At 48.0% G+C, this 19,354-nt stretch overlaps 1 protein-coding gene across 2 annotated transcripts in view; it reads right to left on the bottom strand.

The window, feature by feature from the left end:
• Positions 1-4,513, bottom strand: part of DNMT3A (DNA methyltransferase 3 alpha) — a 104,639-nt gene extending 100,126 nt beyond the window's left edge. For both annotated transcript variants that reach the window (XM_060250899.1, XM_060250907.1), the window contains exon 1: positions 4,380-4,513. The gene's annotated coding sequence lies outside the window, so the exon portion shown is untranslated. The remainder of the gene's footprint in view (positions 1-4,379) is intronic.
• Between the last annotated feature and the right edge of the window lie 14,841 nt (positions 4,514-19,354).

Genomic DNA, 19,354 nt, shown 5'->3' with positions numbered 1-19,354 from the left:
AGCTAACTGTAGTTTGAGGACTGGAAACTTGAATTGTTCACTTGGCACAGTCCAATCAACCACAACAGTAAACAAAAAGTGCGGGCTTTTATTCCCCCCCTCCATCACCTCTTGGCAAGAGAAAGCTTTCCTCTCTTAATTTTAGGCAACCTACAAGGATAAACAACGAATGATCTGTTATTCATTCATGAGAAAGCATGGCCTTCATTCAACGCCCATAAATCTATCAACCATGACGAGATCACAAATTAGGATAAAAATGCAAGTAACTAACAGACCAAGAAATAAGATACAGAACAACTATCAGTCTTATCTAGTTGCGATGTTACTCTTGCTAACAGCGCAACGCCACATTTTGGCTGGCACAACCCACTGGTACAGCAAACCTTTCAATTAGGTGAAATGAGTCGGGTTTGCTGCAAACTGCTGCTTTGATTGCACTGGTTCCCATTTGTTTGTTTAAACTGGTTCCCATTTGTTCAATGTGGCCACAGCCAGCAGGCATGAAATGATTGTTTCAAGTGGTCTTTCCAGAGGTGAGAAATGCAAACATTTCACAGAGATCAAAACCACAACAGACAAGCATGTGCAGGGACAGCACTCTAGGGCTGCCACAGCATCCCATCCAAATACATCAATGCTCCATGAAATCCATCAGCAGCACGACATACCAGCATCCGGTTACGTCCCTTCTCAGCACTCTCTCCGAGATGCAATGCCCTGAGCCGACCTCCCCTGCTGTGTGCTAGGCAACCCCAATTCCTCCTTGGATCTGCACTCTTGGCTGGGGGTGTCCTCTCAGGCCTGCACTGGATTAGGAAAATTCCAGGCTGCCCCTGTCACAGCAACAGCAGGGCACGGGGCATGGCTTATTTGCAGGTGGAGAGGTCAAAAGGCCTCCACTGGGGTCACAACCTGTCTGCCCTCCTCCTCCCGCCAGGCCAGGAAGGGCCTCATTAGGAGGCCGAAGTCTCTGCCCCTCGTTTCCTGATGGAAAGTGTCTCTGATGGAGGCAGAGGTGAGAGATCTGAAGGGCGCAGGTGCCAGCACTACAGCCAAGACAGGTTCAGAACGAATCCTGACACCCCCTGAATCAGGAAGGGTCTCTCTTTCTGGCAAATAACAACTGCGAGCTTTGGGAGGGTGAGGGGAGCTGAGGGGGGAAACGCGGCGAGTCCAAAGGAAGTTTGCAAGGCAGGACTAACATATGGGATGCTGCCAAGTTTTAAAATGCAAACATTCCTTTTCTGCGTCTCTTCTCGCTCCCCACCACCACCACCGCCACTTTTCTCATGACAATCAAGTTTGGCTTCCTTCTAAGGCATTGAGAAATTTAGAGATTATAAAGCAAAAAGGCAGCCTCACTCAGGATCTAATCCTACTATCTCAAGGGGAGGGGGGCTTCCTGAAAAGCCTGCCCCGTCCCGGCAACACCATCTTGCCAGAGTTAGCTCAGACAAGCTACGTCCATGATCTCTTTGAATGTTTGCTGACATCAAGGAGAAAGGGCCCCTGCCAAGATGTTTCCATCTGGCCCAGCATGGGAGGGTTATTGAGAGCGCCTCACCCACCCCTACAAATCCCCAGTTCACAAAAGGTCAGCCCTTCTCCCCTGTATTGTCAGGAGCCTTTATAGCTGCTGTGCTTGAAACACTGGCTTCAGGGTTTCTAGAGACCTCCCCATTCCAAAAGGCAGAGAGGAAGAACAACCAAAGAAAACAACCGAAGGCAGGTAAAAATGTAACAATGCAGTGGCATTCTCCCACCCAACAAGCAGCTGTACCTAAGCACCATTTGGGCCATGCATAAGGATTTCTTTCAACAATCAGAAGTTCCCCAGATCTTAAAAAAGGAGAGACAGAAAACTGTATTACACACATAAAGGAAGTCCCCAAATTACTCTTGAACAAACAGCTGAATGAACAGGGAAGTTTGGTGCCAGTTTTAAAAGCACAGTCCCTTCAATAACACGTGAGTAAGAAGTGTGCCCTGGTGGAGGCTCCCCCTTCAGCAGGGGAGGGTGACGATGCAGCTCTCCCATCTCCCCATCCAATTATCCACTGAGCCAGGACAACTTCCTGCCTGTGGTATGCATTTGACCACCGCAGTGGCTTGAACCCAAGGAGCCTGAAGAACTGCCCAAGCAGGCAATAAGCTACCCATCAGCAAGGGTGATGATACACCAACAGACTGTGCAAGGCACTGCACACCACTCGGGGAGGGGGAGCAAGGAACAGCTGCGAAGCTTCAGCATTTCAAAGCCAAGGGCAAAAACACAGGGACTGCAGCAGCTTGCTATAAGTTGGGTCTAATGCAGCAAAGGCTAGTCCTAGCCCTCCAGTCCTTTGGCATAAGAAATTGCCAGTCTGGGTGTGCACGCGCACATACACACACACACACACTATCTCTCCCCAGATTGACAGCTGGAAGACGCAGGGTTTGCATAGCAGAGTACAAAGCCCTGCCCTCACTCCAGCACTGGGCATGCACAGAGGAGTGTCCTTCCTGCCCCCACTCCCTACACAGCCTGCCCCAGTTCAGTGGGTCAGGCTGATGCCGGGCAGGCAGCCCTATGGAAAAAAGCAGCCCCTCTGGCAGGGAGGAGGCTGAGGCAGAGGGAGGAGACTGAAGCCTGGCACTGTGCCAGTCCGAGGATATTAACCCAGCCATGCACGCAAGTAGAGAGGAGGGCTGGCAAACATGGAAAAAGCGAAGGGAGGGGTTCCAAGCTACATTTTGGAGAGGGGCTAACTGAAAGGGCCCCTCCCCAGCCCCTGCACGGATGGGCCTGCTGGGAAGCGATGGAACCATACTGCCCCCCCCCCCACACGCTTTGCCCTTCACCAGAGGAGCTGCAAAGCCTTCAAGGACACGGCAGAGCCCGCCTCCTAGAGAGAGGCAGAAAAGGGGGGCACTCTCCCCCCCCCAAAGACTGAATCCCTAAACCTCGTACATGGACCAATCCTGAATTCCTCCCCCTCCCTGGCACAAATTCGGTCGGCTTGAAGAGGGCTAGCCAGTTGTAAGGTGCACGGGGAAACCTGCAACGCATCCAATGCATCATATTCGCCCCTTTGCCAGGATTTTGGGGAAGAGGGTGGTACAAGAGCCTGGGAAATTGCACCAGGGGAGAATGGAGGCCCCTCCCGCTACAGGTGTGTGCGGTGGAGGGGGGGGGGGAAATGCGGTCTCCACCCAACGCTATGGTGGTTTACCCCTCCACGCACTAATACCCTGCAGTCTGGTTTTTGCGCTTTACTGTGCAAAATCCCCCCCCCCCGCCTCTAAATACCACCCTAATCGCCTTTTACGCCTTCCTGAAATTATGCCTCTCTTCCAGCACCAGAACGGAGGGGGGCTCCCCCCCCCAGCTATCCCCCCCCCTCCAGTCGGGTCATGCCAGGCTGCCATTTTTTTGCTACTCGCTCCGCTTTGCCCTCTACTTGCTCGGCGCAACATATTCCGCTTTGCAGGAGAATTTCGGGCGGGTGGGGGCGGAGGAGAGAGACGGAAATCCATCACGGCTTCCCCGTCCTTGTGTCTCTCCCCCCCCCCCCCATCTTTGCTTGTGCACATTGTGGGGTTTGGTTTTTTTGGTCCCTGCAAAACCCAGATGCATGTTTGTAAAAAGCCCCTAATCGCAGAACAGGAAAGGCGAGACACGTCTGCAGAAATGGAAATTAATAGAAAGCCCCCCCTCCCGCCCCGCTGCACGGCGCGCGCGCACACAAACACACGCATGGGGGAGCCCCGCTGCACTCTTCTCCTCCTCTCCCCACCCCCCGTCAAGCTTCTTTCCTCGCCTTCCCCCTATTATTTCAGGAAGATACGTGAAGTTCAAGTTCACCCAGAATCTAGAAGGGGGGAATCCATAAGGTTGGGCACCTCTCGGCGGGGGATCCCCTCGCTGCCAACCCCCCTCCTCTGCCCATCCCTGTGCCAGGAGGAAGCCACTTGAACTTGACTGCGTGGGGTGGGGGCAGGAAGAGAGCGGGGGGAGGCGCTGCCAAGAACAGTCCTCTACCGACGCGGACGTGCAATTTCTGTGCAATGCAATAAAATGCAACAAGCGATCGCGGCGGAGAGGGGGGGGGGTAGGCAGAGTTGCCGCCGCTGCCTGTGCAGGGCACGCATGGAAAATGCAAACCAGGAAAGGCGCGGGAGGGGGGGGCGCTGCGGCTGGTGCGGAGGGATGCGGCGCGGAGGAGGGCTCTGCCATCCTCTCTGCGCCAGCCTCGCATGTCATAGCGATCTCTCCCCTCTTTCTCCAGAAACCCCTTGCCCAGGGTGGAAGAGGGGGGCTGGCTCTGGCACAGATGACCCCCCCCTCCCTTTCGCAAGTGTCAGCTCTTCCCCTCCCTATTTTGTTTTCCTTTTACCTTGCACCCCGGCGTTGCTGCCGCTGTTGCAGCTGCTGCTTCCTTCCCGGGAGGGGGGATCCTCCTCCTCCTTCTTCCGCGCTCCCTCTTGCCTTGCCTTGCCCTGCCCGGGGAGGAGGCCTCGCCCGCCGCCTCCACTGCAGCAACGAAGCCGCTCGGATCGGACCGCCTCGGCTCCGTTCGGACGCGCTCGGCCCGCAGCGCCACCAAAACCCGAGAGGGGGAGCCCGAGAGGTACCGGCCGCCTGTGCCAGGGCAGCTTGCCAGGCAGACGGTCACCTGGGTCCTAGTACCCGTCGAAACAAAACGAAAGCAATCCACCCGCCAATCCTGCGAGGCACGGTGGCGCTGGGGCCAAAACCTCGCCCTCTCACTGACCTCTACGCCCCGCCTCCAGACAATCCTCCCTTCTGCTCAGCGGGAAAGCATCTTCCTTTAAACGCTATGGAGACCAGCCCTTCTGCCTACAACACACAAGTTTTTAAAGAAAGCAGCTGCCCCACCACTTGCCCCCAGAGCAGACTGATCAGTTTGGAGATTCCGTTGCTAGCGATCCTTGCTGATACTTCTCCGTGCAAAATCCATTAAACCATTTACTTATGGCTACTGCTACTTCTTGTGGCATTGAGTACCATAGGTCAATCATTCACTAATTTATCTCTGAGAATATTTTGAGGCAAGCTCAAACTCATATTTTGAGTTCTGTATGACAACATGCTTTTTTTCAGTGTCAGAACCTAGCAGTTCGCAATCATTAAGCTAAAGGATTAACTGAGTTGTGGTCATAGGTAGTCACCACAACAGGTTATGCTACAGGGATCCTCTTTTTAGAAATCTTCAGTTTCTAAAATGAAAGATGTCTGGCCTCAAAGTTGCCTGAAGATGCTACTGGGTTGAATGTCCTACCAATGTTCCCTCTAAGCTAAAGTAAGAGTCAAGTTGCACCTTTCAGACCAACAACATTTTATTCAGAATGTAAGCTTTCGAGTGCTCTAAGCACACTTCATCAGACGAAAGCTTACATTCTAAATAAAACGTTGTTGGAATTAAAGGTGCAACTTGACTCTTACTTTGTTCTTCTGCTTCAGACCAACATGGCTGCCCACTTGGACCCCTCTAAGCTAAGTTAGTGTGAGCTAGCCTCCAGCTCACACACTTTTGTCTTAGCTCAGGAAAGATGGTCCCAGAGCACACTAATTTATGCAGTAGCCAAATCAGTCACTCACAACATAACATAAGAGAAGCCATGTTGGATCAGGCCAATGGCCCATCCAGTCCAACACTATGTGTCACACAGTGCCCAAAAAAAACAAGTGCCATCAGGAGGTCCACTAGTGGGGCTAGAAGCCCTCCCACTGTGCCCCCCCCCAAGCACCACAACTTGAATACCACAGCTTAGAGAGAGCATTGTGTCCCATTCAGGTATTAGAAGTTCAATTTTGGCAACTTGACACTGAGAAAAACATGCTCAAAAGCATTCTTTCATCCAAAGAGTCCATGGCTCCATGGTAAAGCATCTGCTTTGCATGCTGAAGCTCCCAAATTAAATCCCTGACATCTCCAGGGAAAGAGATGATGTAAAAAACCTTTGCCTGAGACCCTAGAGAGCTGCTGCCAGCTTGAGCAGACAATGCTTGACAGACCAATGGCAGCTACATGTGTTCCTTATTTAGTTCATTCCAGAGAGCTCAGGCATTCATACTATATTCTAGGACATGGACTGAATCCTGAACCCCAGGAAAGCAAAGCCTCAGTATACAACACAAAATTGCATGCCTTACCTGGAAAAAAAATTGTCAACTTCTGGTGACTACTATCACTGCTGTTCAGGAAACAGATTCGAATCTTCCCTGCAACCTCTGAGCATGCCCCCAGGGACATCTGCCTTTTAACCACTCCGGCTGGAAGTAAGTGATGGGAGGGGAAAGAATGGCTCATCTGCTTCAAGTGACAGTGAGGGGTGATGGTGAGGGGCTCAGCTTCTGAGAAAGAACAACAAAGGACACCCCCTCAGCCAGTTCTATACACCCCCACCTTCTCCTGAGTAGCAGCAGCCAGCAGCCCACTTCCATTTTGACTAAGCCACTCAGCCTCCCCTTTGTACATCATAAGTGACAATGCACAGTAACTCCATTCTAAATCCCATTTGGCTTTGCAAAGGTGTGAGGAATCTAATTCATTTTGTAGAATGCACTTGAAGTGCAGGATAACATGCTAGACCAGGGGTGTCAAACTCATTTGTTATGAGGGTCGGATCTGACATAAATGAAACCAGGCCAGACCATTTATGTCATAAAATGTAATGCCAGGTAGCAGCGATATAAACTTTATAAAGGACAGACAAACACGAAGATTTTTTTAAAAGCTCAAAATAAAACGCACTTAAAACATTATCACTCGTTGGTCTTAAAGGTGCTTTCTTTGTATCTCTCCTGTGCAATCCAGGGAACTGGGCAAAGGAAGCTCTGGCTCTTTCCTTCCTTCCCCAGGGGACCAGGAGGGGGAGGTGCCTCAGCCAACAGAAGGAAGAGAGGCTTGGCTCAGTAGCTCTGCTGTGTGATTGAGAGAGCCTGGCAAAGCAAACTATTCCTCCCCCCTTCATCCCCAAGGGAGGAGCCCCAGCCAATGGAGAAAATAGAGGCTTTGCTCTGTAGCTCCTGTGTGACTGAGCAAGCCTGGCAAAGCAAGCTGTGAAGCAGAAGGAAGCAAGAGAGAGGGAGAAGGAAGCAGATGACAGCCAGTTGCTTGGGGGCCTGATAGGAGCCCTCCGAAGGCCTGATTAATGCCCTGGGCCACATGTTTGACACCCCTGTGCTAGACCGTTTTGTTCTGTGCTAAGAACATTCCTGGCTAACCCACCTCCAAAGAGCATAACAAGAAAAGAAATGCACCAACAGGTCTACAGTTAGTTGTGAGATGGACAGGATACTTTTAGGGTTTGTCTACCTTAGGAGTCAGTGTAGAGGCCGAGTGACCACTTCACAGCTACCCTTGTCAATCTACCCATTTGGTGCTGCCTGGCCAGAAAATTGATCCTTTTGCCTAGAGAAAGCATTCATGAATGATGTTCTGCTACTTCATCATAAACCAGAAGGCAAAAGGGAAATCTTTAAAATGCTGTTTGGGGCACCTTAAAGAGTGATGCAGTGAGTTAGAGCCCATTTCAGCATCCAACAAAATGGGCTCCAGCTTCTGCCACAATACATTAAAAATTGGGGTAGGGCTAGGTTGCCAGGTTCCCCAACCACCACTGAGGATGAAGGAGGCAGGGTTGCCTGATCCAGGATGGGAAACTCCTGGAGATTGGAGGATGCAGCCTGGGGAGCACAGGGACCTTGATGGGGTACAATGCCCACAGACTCCATCCTCCAAGGCATCCGTTTTCTCCAGGGGAACTGATCTCTGTAGTCTGGAGATGAGTTGTCATTCTAGGAGATTCCACCTGGAAGCTGGCATCCCTAGGTAGGGCTGTGGCTCAGTGGTAGGAAATCTGCTTTGTACACCAAAGGTCCCCAGATCCAATCTCCTTCTGTAGCTAAAAGAATCAGGTTGCTGGTGATATGAAAGATCTCTACTTGAGGCCCTGCGGAGCTGCTGCCAGTCAGAGTAGACAAGACTGAGCTTGATAGAGCGAGGGTCTGACTCAGTAGAAGGTAGTTTCATGTATTCAGATGTGTCAAGTCTTTAAGATGCCACAGAAGTCTTTGTTATTTCAGCTGCAGCAGATTAGCAGGGCTACCCTTCTGGAATGTATCACTATTTTTAATAACAGCGATCTGGAGACAATGGTGAGATGTAAACACCCTCCACTTCAAGCAGCTTGGGAAGGTGGAGGAAGGATCTAGCAACGGCTGCTGTGTGGGTGTGGAGAGCTGCATGGAGGGAGACATTTTCAAAAGTCCATGCCAAGTAGTGCTTCACTGGGGCGGATCAGCCAGCATCTGCAAAAGCACTTCACTCACTACAAAATTCTCATGCAGAGGAATTAACAATGGTGATGCATCTCTAAAACGAGCCCAATCTCCTGCCAAGCCAAGCAACCAACCACTCAGGGTGGCTCAGTGAGGAGGGTCCCAATGCAGCATAGGGAGTGACTGGCATCCTGGCCTATTATTTTTCCTGCAGACCCCTGGCCTATTCCATTGTGAAAAGAAACACAGTGACAATGCCACCAGACCAGTCTAGATCCAGCCCCTGGGCAGCACTACCAAAATCTAAACTGAGATTTGTTGCATTGACCAACCCAAGACTTCTGGGGACAGTTGCTGGGCAAAGAAGTAAAGACAACTCCTCTTGTTTAAACCATTCCTGACCAGACCAGAAGCTTCATACTGTCTGCCAATCACAGGGGCTAGTAGGATTGTCTACCTAGGGTTGCCAAGCAGTGTTCCCTCTAAGCCAGCGGTGGCCAAACTTGCTTAATGTAAGAGCCACATAGAATAAACTTCAGATGTTTGAGGGAGGGAGGGAAGGAAGGAAGGGATATAAATAAAGCAATTTTATCAAAGATTTTATCAAAGATTTCAGCAGTTTTACATGTATTCTCCAAGCTGCTTGCTAGGTTGGAGAAGTGATTTAAAGAGACAAATGCCTTCTCCAAGCTGGTTGACAATGCAGTCGGGACTTCGAGAGCCACACAATATGTGTGAAACAGCCACCCCTGCTCTAAGCTGAGTTAGTGTGAGCTAGCTCACAGTTTTTTAGCCCCTAGCTCACACATTTTTTGTCTTAGCTCAGGAAAGGTGGCCCCAGAGCAAACTAATTTATGCAGGAGCCACATCGATCACTCACAACTTTAAAGCCAGTAGCTTACAAAGTCGAATTTTTGCTCACAACACTCCACAGCTTAGAGGGAACATTGGTCTCCAGATGCCTGCCAGGAGTGAAGGAACCTCTGCTTTTGTGGGGTGCTTTCCACTGCTGGCTAGCTGGCCGATGGGGGGGAAATCCTGCCCCCAGCTGGCCTGAAAGACAACATGACATCACCCAGATGTGACATCATCATACTGCTGATGTTGCTCTAGTTTTTGAGCAAAACTCTACAGTAAAATCAGCTATAAACCATAGAGTTTTGTCCAAACACTAGATAATCATCCCCCTGATGTTGGCAAGGTGATGATGTAACTTCCAGCTGATGTCATCAATGTCATGAGCGGTTCACGTGCACGGCAGAAGTTCAAAGATTCCCTCACCAACAGCCAAATAGGACCTAGCAACCTTAACTCCTTAGGTTTGAGCACACTCAGTCACCTGTAGCTCCCCAGTGTAGGTTCCTCCCAAAGGGATTAAGATTGCCAGCCAACAGGTGGGGCCTAAAGTACTCCTGGAATTACACCTGGTTTCCAGAGTACAGAAATCAGTTCCTATGGAGGAAATGGCAGCTTCAGAGGGCAGCCTCTGAGTTCCCTCCCCTTCACAAATTCTGCTGTCATCTGGCACTTCTTCAAATCTCCAGGAATTCCCCAAACCCAAGATTACTACTATTATTATTCATGTTAAGAATATAAGAAGAGCCCTGCTGGATCAGACCAGTGGTCCATCTAGTCCAGCATCCTGTCTCTCAGTTGCCAGCCAGTTCTTCTGGAAGGCCAATAACAGTGCAAAGAGGTCAAGGCCTTCCCCAATGTTCCCTCTTGGTGCTGCTGCTCAGAGCTTTACTGACCCTGAATGGGGAGAGTCCCTTTAGTCCACCTTTATTTATAGATCTCCTTTCTCACTGGGACCAAAGGCAGATTACCCAGAATGATGGAGCATCCAGTAAACAATGCAATGGGATGTCGACTGTAGAAATTTGAAACCAACCAGAAATCTGAAACAGAGCTGAATGAAGCAAAGCATATTACCATGGTACTTTAAACAATGCCAAAGATTACATAGTACAGGGGTCCCCAGTCTTTTTGAACCTATGAGCACTTTTGGAATTCTAACACAAAGTGGTGGGTGGAGCCACAAAACAGCCACTGTAGGAGGGGGGGGGCTGCAAAATGGTCACTGTGGGAGGTGGAGCTAACCACTCACAGAGGCAGCCTTAGTGCAATGAACAAGAGGAGTAAAATTTAAAAAATTCAGTGAGAAAGAGGAGTTACAAAGAGAATTAAATGGCAGCTGTTGCTGAAATGTTATTTTAATCTGCAAAGCCAGCCAATCAGATGCCCTACTGAGCAGGAGCCCTCCTGGCCCCACCCACTTTCTAAAAGCACTTGGCAGACACCAGGAAAGATACTGGTGGGCACCATGGCGACGCTGAGCACTACATTGGGGATCCTTTAGTTACTTAATAGCAGCAGACAGTGCAACAGACAGTACACAATGACACAGCCCACAGCCCCCAACCCTTTCCTCAAGCCCCTTCCAGAACCATTTTGAGTTGGCAGCTCTAAGGCTGACGCTGTGAGACTTCTGGTTCAAGGCCCAGAGAACTCAGTGGGAAAAGTATATGCTTTGCAGTCAGAAGGTCCAGGGTTCAACTCCCTAGAATTTCTAGTTAAAACAGATCTCAAGTAACAGACCTGGAAGGTGTCTGCCTGTTCAAGAGGAAACATGAGCTGATGGTCTCTCTCTGTACAGGCAGCTTCATATAAGAACATCCCAAGGTTTGAAGTTGATATTGTCAGTATGCTGATCCTATTGAACTAGATTTATGTGGGTGGCATTGGTCTGAAGCAACAGAACAACGTTTGAGTCCAGTAGTATCTTTAAGACCAGCAAAGTTTTATTTTGGGTATAAGCTTTTGTGTACATGCAGACATCATCAACGTATATCCAGAATTAATCATTGTCGGTCTTAAAAGTGCCACTGGACTCAAATTTTGTCCTTTTGAACTTTGTGTCATTTACTAAGCCCCTGGATGGTCTAGGTTCTGAAACAGTTTCTTTAAGCAGTGTTCAGGTGAAAAGGAACATACTGAAACTGAATCCAGATAAAATGGAGGTAGTGTAAGCTGGGAAAGCAGATGTTCTGAAAGAGACTGGACAGTGTGAAGTTGTCCAGCACGAAGAAAGTCTGAGCGTACTCTTAGCTACTACCTTATTGATTGGGGGCGGGGGAGGTTGGATCTATCATTAGGAATGCTTTGTGATCTGGAAACTGTCCTAGACTCTGTTGACCACTCTGATCCATGCTTCACATTCTCTAGTCTTATTTGTGGCAACATGCAATAAACAGAGCTGCCCCTGAAGACAACCTTGAAACATCAATTTGTGAAGAATATAACTGTCCTCTTACTTTCAGGACTTAGCTGCTACACATGTACAGCAACCACTGGCTTCCCATTTGCTTCTGAGTTCAGTCCAAGGCTCTGGTCCTTATCTTTAAGGCCTTTTATGACCTAGGTCCTATATATCTGAAGGACCATCCCTCCTTGTATCAACCTGTTCATTGACTGCTCTCCTCACAGTAGTTTGTCTTCTTGGATCTCTTTCCTTGCACGATTCTGATCTCTCTCTCTGTTGTATTATGGAATGAATTACCAGAAGTAGTCCAGGAGGCACCAACAAAGATGTTCATAAGTCCCATAAGACCATCCTTTTCCAGTGATCTGTCACCTGAATGGTGGTAGTTAAACTGATGTTATATTAAATTGATTGTGTCGGCACAAAGATATCTAACATTGCTCTCTTTGGGAGCTTTCCTATTATAATTTTTATATTTCCATTGTGTTGTTTGGCCTGCAGTCAGATTTTGCAAGCAGCCTTTGGCTGCATATTTTAAATAAATAATAAATATGTCACAGTCCCTGTGTCTGGCATTCTCATATTTACGCTCTTAAGGGACACTTCAAACGTGTAATTGTTAAGAGCTAATTCGTACCAGAAAACCACATGTGTGATGGGGTACACGAGCCCCCTTTTGTGTGTCAAGGGCTTTGGAGACTGAATGTAGTGCTGAAAGCGATTTGCAGAATGACTACAGAACGGGGGGTGGGGCAGGATTGAAGATAACTTAAATCACCTTTGGCTAGATCTTCAAAAGTTGACTGTATGACCACTCTTGCACTGGCAGATGTGGAACACATCTGTATACATGCACAGTACAACAGGGAAGCATGACAACTAACACTGGGTGCTGTTAGCCATTACAAGCAGCACGGGGAAAATTATATAGAAGCCAGGGAGATTCTTAACATTGCAATACCCACCCATATAAAGTGAAAAAGCAGATTGACACTGATTCTTGGTACCTAAGAATCACATTCTATGAGACTGGCTGCCCAACAAAGAGATTAACAGGACCTGCAAAAACTTCTCCAAAATATTATCAATGATCTACAGCATATCATATTTGGGTGATGGACTTGTCCTCACATATGGACACACTCCCAAGCTAGAACAGCTACTGACCAGCAATAATAGCCCCCCTCAACACAAGATCTGTGGACCAGATTTGTCAATAAACCCAGATGGCAACTTTGTCCCCACATCTACTCAGACAACACTATTATAGGACCTAATGAGGACATCAGCAATACCATCAGGGGCTCATTCGTCTGCTCAGCTCTCCAGCTCCGGAGATATCAACCTCTATCTATCAACAATGTCCTTCTGCAGCTTACATAGGGCAAAAGGTCAGCCTCTTCACAGAAGAATAAATGGACACAAATCCAATATTAAAATACATCAGCATTCGGAAACTGTAAGGGAACATTTCGGTCTCCCAGGACACTCTGCCGCACTTGCTCTTCAACAAGAAGATCTTCAAGGAGGCTCCAAAACATGAAATCTCTGTACTCAAATTCATCATCAACCTTTTGTCTGACAAAGTGTGCATGCACATGAAAGCTTACATTCTAAATAAAGCCTTGTTGGCCTTAAAGGTGCTATTGGACTCCAGCTTTGTTCTTTGACTCTCTTTGTTTAGAAGGAATTCATCAGGAGTTCCTTTCCCAGCACAGGTGTTAAAAATTAGCTTAGCAAAACTGGGCAGGTTGGATTATTACCAAATAAATTGCCTTGCATGGTGACTGTACTTTTCCTCATACCTAAACTTTTGAATTTGCTGCTAATTGAGTGTATCTTCATGTGCCTGATGAGATGGGGCGTGGCCCTTGATGAATGTTTGGCTCACAATTTGTTAATCTTTAAGAGGGCGGCAAGACTGTCTGAAGTTTTCACTGCAACAGGTAACACATCAACCCTTCCGGAATGCTCAGATGTGTCCATCTTCCAGTATATTGGTTTGTTAATAAACAATTCAGTGCTTTAGAAATCCCTAACAAGCTTCTCACCTGGTGGGGTACAACTGGGGAAAGGTGGGTCCTCCTCATTCACAGCTCAGTGTTGAATTGTATTTACTAGGCACTCTTGTCTGGAAAACTAAACTAGCTCATTAGCAACCTCACTCCAATTCAGAAGTATAATCTGAGTGCTGCTTTTCATCAAGGGGTCTGTCCTTCCTGTCCTGTCACATAACTGTTTTTTACTACCATCTTGCAAGTGACCAAGATTCAGGACCCAGGTGTGAGGAGGCTGTTATCACAAAGAGGTCTCTTTTCAGAATAAATGTGCAGGAAAGTCCTTTCAAAGAGTTGCCATGTTGGTCTGTAGCAGAACAGTTAGATTTGAGTCCAGTAGCACCAGACCAAGAAGATTTCAAGAGTCAATGCTGTCTTTGTCAGAAGGAAGGAACTCCCCCAGTCTTAAAGGAAGTGATATGGTCAGGACAGAGAACAGGCTGCCCTTTTCTCTAAAATGGCAGCTCCCCCTGCAGTCTAAAACAAAGTGTTGATTCTCTGCAGACAACCATCTTCATGTATTCTTCATGACATTAAAAACTCCACAGGAGGGAAGATTCATCCATATGCTACCCTCTCTGGCATCTACCTGACATCCATGTTGGACATGGCCAATTTAAAGGATTTGAGTATTTTATGCTGAGATAATCTGGAGTCTTCTTTATATCTCAAAGGTCATATCTATCATCTGCTACCCCTACCCTGTCAATAGTTGCACACAAATATGTTCGTAGCCGAATCCATGATCTCCAGACATCCTAATTCAGAGTGCATAGGCGCTTCACTGCACATCCACATTGCAATTCGGCACACTATCATTTTATGCAATTCTGGAATTGTTTATTGTGGCATAAGCAGACATCCATCTAGATATCTTAGCAATCAGGTGACCACTAGGCCACTGATCCAGCACTCAGCATGCCCCCCCAACAGCCCATATCTTGTCTTGCTAAAAGGGTTTTTGGGCTATTGTTCTTCTGTCCAATCACAGGGTGAGATGTCCAGATATATCAGAAGTGCAGATTCAGCCCACCACCTGATTGTGCTCTGAGGCCAAATGAAATTGAGTGCTCAGTCTTCCAAACTGAGTTCCTGCTGAGCTTTTTCTACAAAAACAGCCCTGGTATAATGCCATAGAGTTGAAACCAGATATTTTCTCTAGGTAGGGTTGCCAGCACGGGATGCAGGAGAACTGACCGAGAGTGGAAAGGAGGCCCAAGTATGTCACTGGAAAAGTGGAGACGTCACTTCTAGCATCATGGTAGGATGTCCCAATGATGCTCTGACATTTGTGCAAAAACTCTGATAAAAATGGTTTCTACCACAGAGTTTTTGCCTGAATACTAGATGAAAGTTACCAAAGTTATACCTCCCATCTTCTGCTTTGAGCCCCCAGAGGGAGTGAGAGTACTGGTAAAATGTTGAAACTTTAACCTCTGAGGCCAAGGAAAAGGCAGTGTTACCTGTACAAGTCTAAACTGATTGTTATTGACAATAGCTAGCTTTAAAGGATCTTTAGAATAATAGTTCTGTGAGGGAAGAATCTTGGATGTCTTAAGGAGATTGTCAGCACCTGTCCAGGACCACAATTCCCAGCATCCCTTAAAAGAAGCACTCATAACGAATCTGGTCCAGAAAGGGTTTTGTGTTGGTTGGAAAATACCTTACTTTGGAATTCACTGCTTGGTAATGGCTGAAGACCCCAGGCCTGTATTCAGAACATCATGTAAGGATGTAGATGCCAATTCTGGCTTGGGAAATTCCTGGAGATACGTGGGGTAGTGCCTGGGGAGGGTGAAGTTTAGGGACAAGAAGGCGCTCAGGAGGGATGGGATGTTACTCTAGGACTTCCATTTCTTCTAGACTCTATGGTACACCATACAGTCTGCTCTTCCCAACTGTCACTTTCTCCATGGAAACTTCTTGATAGACTAGAGATAATTTGTAATTCCAGGAGGACTCCAGGCACCACCTGGATGTTGGCAACCCTGTTTAAAGGAAGACACCCTCAAAACCCTAAAGGATGCTTAGAAATTAATCCTCAGGGGGAGGGGGGTGGGCAGACAGGCACTGCGAGCCAAGCGGTGCTGGGCCTGAAGTATTTTTAACACTAGAAATGCAAAATGCAAATGGCCACCCACATCTTGCTCACTAACAGGGAATTACCCACGGGCAAGTTCTCTTTTAGGTGGGGCCCAACAAAATGAACAGAAAATGCTTGGGAGGAGAACTTGCTTCATTGATCTGATTTATTTCTACTGTTTCCATACATGACCTCCCAAGTCCACCTTGCCTTATTTCATGGTAGGGTTGCCTCTGGACCCAGAGTTGTTCAGAATCCAAGAAGAACTGATTAAGTTATTTTCACACAAATACACACACACACCACTGAGATCTGGACCTTAATGAGAAATAGTCCCACATTCCAGGCAGTTGCTCACCTCACCTCCGCCTCTGCCCAGCCACATCTCTAGAAACAGACTCATCGCCAAGATGCTACAAGCGTGAAGTTGCTGTGACAGGTGCCAATTTGCAGAGGCTGAGAAGCATTTCTAAGGGCCTTCAATGGACTGATTTGAATTGTTAATTTCACAAAGAAGGTGGGTGCCAAATAAGAAGCTCATGACACACACACAACCAATCCATTAGTTAGTCAGCCAGTCCTGAATTCTCTGGAAGACAATTGGATTTTTGTCTTACAACCCTTAAGGCAGGACTCATTACCTGATGTTCCTGGTTTTGCTCATTGAAGAGAAGATGATGTTATGTTGGAATCATAACTTCTACCTGACAAGATGGATCCTTGATTGAGGGAAATCATGTTGGTCCACAGCAAAAGCAAAAGCCAAAAGCCATATCTTACTTTTTATTAGAGCAAACCAAAGCAGCACAAAATAGTAAGAAAGATTTTGAGTTCTCCAGAACTATTTATCAGACTGCATTTTTAGGAAAGATGGGAAGATGGGGGTGGTAGATCAAGTCTACTGATCTGCATGTTGTATAGAACACCAGGCAAATTTGAATAGATCATGTGATGGTGGGTGGAACTGGTGTCAAGTTGTGCCTTTGGTCTTCTGGGATGAAGGAGCTACAGTGGCATCCTATAACTGAAAATATAAAAGCCAGCAGTTGATCAAATGTTTCTCCAACACCAGATGGTCCTTTAGAAGGTTGAAAGTTAGAAATAAACTAACCAGGGATCTTTTGCAGATTCTTCTAGTGGATCGTCCAATGATGTCTCTCCTCTCAGGGGTCATCATTACCAAGGATAGAGAAAGCTCCCTAAAGAACCAAGCTGACCTCAGGTCTGAGACCACCCTCCACAGGTCCCACAGATCTTCCACCTTAGCCATAACAGCATCTGCTACCACTTCAGTTTTCACAAGAGTGTTTATCGTGTGATATGTTACTGTAGTTGATTCCTGAGGACAACAGGAAGGCCAAAGACGGGACCTCCATGTTCCTCACACTTGTCTTTTATATAGTAGACTCTAGCATTGATACCTCAAGTTCTCTGCAGTGATGGCTTGGAGTTTTCTGTGGTTAAAATGCTGGCCTGCCCTGTATCATTCTAAGCTGACCTCAGCTCCCCCCCACCCTTTCTTGGGGGAGAAGCTATTTTGGGACAATGTGGAGGACATCTTTGTTGAAACCAAGGATAAGAAAAAAAGTAATGCCTAGAACAAAGAGAAAAGGGGATCGGTGCCAGCACCCACAATCCTATAATTCCTTTTGTACCCAATGTACCATTATTTTATTTATTTATTTATTTTATTCAATTTATATCCCGCCCTAACCCACCGAGGTGGGCTCAGGGCGGCTTACAACATAAAAACCAACAGAATCCATTTAAATACATTCATGATAGATTAATAATTATAATTATACAATAAAATATATAAAATACATAGAAAATACATAGAAACACATAAAACTTACTACACTATGTACTATGCTAACCTTCCTTAAATCAATTCTTCAATATTCCAGTATTAAATAATCTGGTGCTATAGATTGGAGTGTTCAGGCATTCTGATAGCAATTAATTATATGCCAGCCGGAAGAGGACTGTTTTGCAGGCCCTGCGGAACTGTTCAAGGCTCCGCAGGGCCCTCACCTCTTCCGGGAGCTGATTCCACCAACAGGGAGCTGCAATCGAGAAGGCCCTGTCTCTGGTCACTTTCAGACGGGCCTCCTTTGGCCCAGGGATTGTAAGGAGGTTTTGGGACCCCTATCTCAGCACTCTCTGGGGAACATGTGGGGAGAGACGGTCCCTAAGGTAGGCAGGTCCCAGGCCATAAAGGGCTTTAAAGGTCATAACCAGCACCTTGTACCGAACTCGATATGTTATCGGCAGCCAGTGCAGTCCCCCAAGCCCCGGCTGAATGTGCTCCCATCTAGGGAGCCCTAATAACAGCCGGGCAGCGGCATTCTGCACTAGCTGCAACTTCCGGGTTCGGCACAGGGGCAGCCCCATGTAGAGGGCATTGCAGTAGTCTAACCTCGAGGTGACCGTTGCATGGATCACTGTTGCCAGGTCGTCGTCCTCCAGGAAAGGAGCCAACTGCCTTGCCCGCCTAAGATGAAAAAATGCGGACTTGGCAGTGGCCGCTATCTGGGCCTCCATAGTTAAGGTAGGCTCCAATAGCACCCCCAGGCTCCTAACCCTGTGCGCCGCTGACAGAGGCACACCATCAAGGGCCGGTAAGGGAATCTCCCTCCCCGGACCACGGCGACCCAGGCAGAGGACCTCTGTCTTCGATGGATTTAACTTCAGCCCGCTCAGCCTGAGCCATCTAGATACAGCCTGCAATGCCAGGTCCAGGTTTTCTGGGACACAGGCAGGCCGGCCGTCCATAAGTAGATAGAGCTGGGTGTCATCTGCATACTGGTGACAACCCAGCCCATATCTCCGGGCAATCTGGGCAAGAGGGCGCATGTAGATGTTAAACAACATCGGGGAGAGAACTGCCCCCTGAGGGACTCTGCAGTCCAGCGGGTACCTCTGGGACAGTTCACCCCCAATCGCCACTCTTTGTCCCTGACCCGTGAGGAAAGAGGTAAGCCATTGTAAAGCCAACCCCTGAATCCCCACGTCAGCGAGACGGCAAGTCAGCACCCGATGGTCGACCGTATCGAACGCTGCCGATAGGTCTAACAACATCAGTACTGCCGAGCCGCCTCGGTCCAGATGCCGCTGGAGATCATCCACTAGGGCAACCAGCACTGTCTCCGTCCCATGACCCGGGCGGAAGCCCGACTGATGGGCATCAAGGACGGAAGCATCCTCCAGGAAGCTCTGTAATTGCAACGCCACTGCCCTTTCAATAAGTTTACCCAAAAAGGGTAAATTCGAGACCGGCCGATAGTGTGCCAATTCGGCCGGATCCAGTGTTGGTTTTTTTAAAAGGGGGCGGACCACTGCCTCCTTAAGAGGTGTTGGAAATTGCCCTTCCATGAGGGATCTATTTATGATATCCCGTATAGAATACCTGAGCTCCCTCTGGCAGGATTTAATAAGCCAGGAGGGGCACGGGTCCGAATTGCAAGTTGTGGGGCATGCAGATAAGAGGATCCTGTCAACTTCCTCCAGGCTGAGAGCGCCGAAACCATCCAGAATACAGTCTGAAGACAGGCAAGGAGCCTCGGATTCGCATACTGCCTCCAATATGGCGGGGGTGTTGCGGCGGAGCGACGCGATTTTATCTGCAAAAAATTTCGCAAAAGCCTCACAGCCGATTTCCA

This window comes from Heteronotia binoei, chromosome 1 (genome assembly GCF_032191835.1).
Source record: "Heteronotia binoei isolate CCM8104 ecotype False Entrance Well chromosome 1, APGP_CSIRO_Hbin_v1, whole genome shotgun sequence".
NCBI lineage: Eukaryota > Metazoa > Chordata > Lepidosauria > Squamata > Gekkonidae > Heteronotia > Heteronotia binoei.
This window is presented reverse-complemented; position numbering and strand designations above follow the sequence as displayed.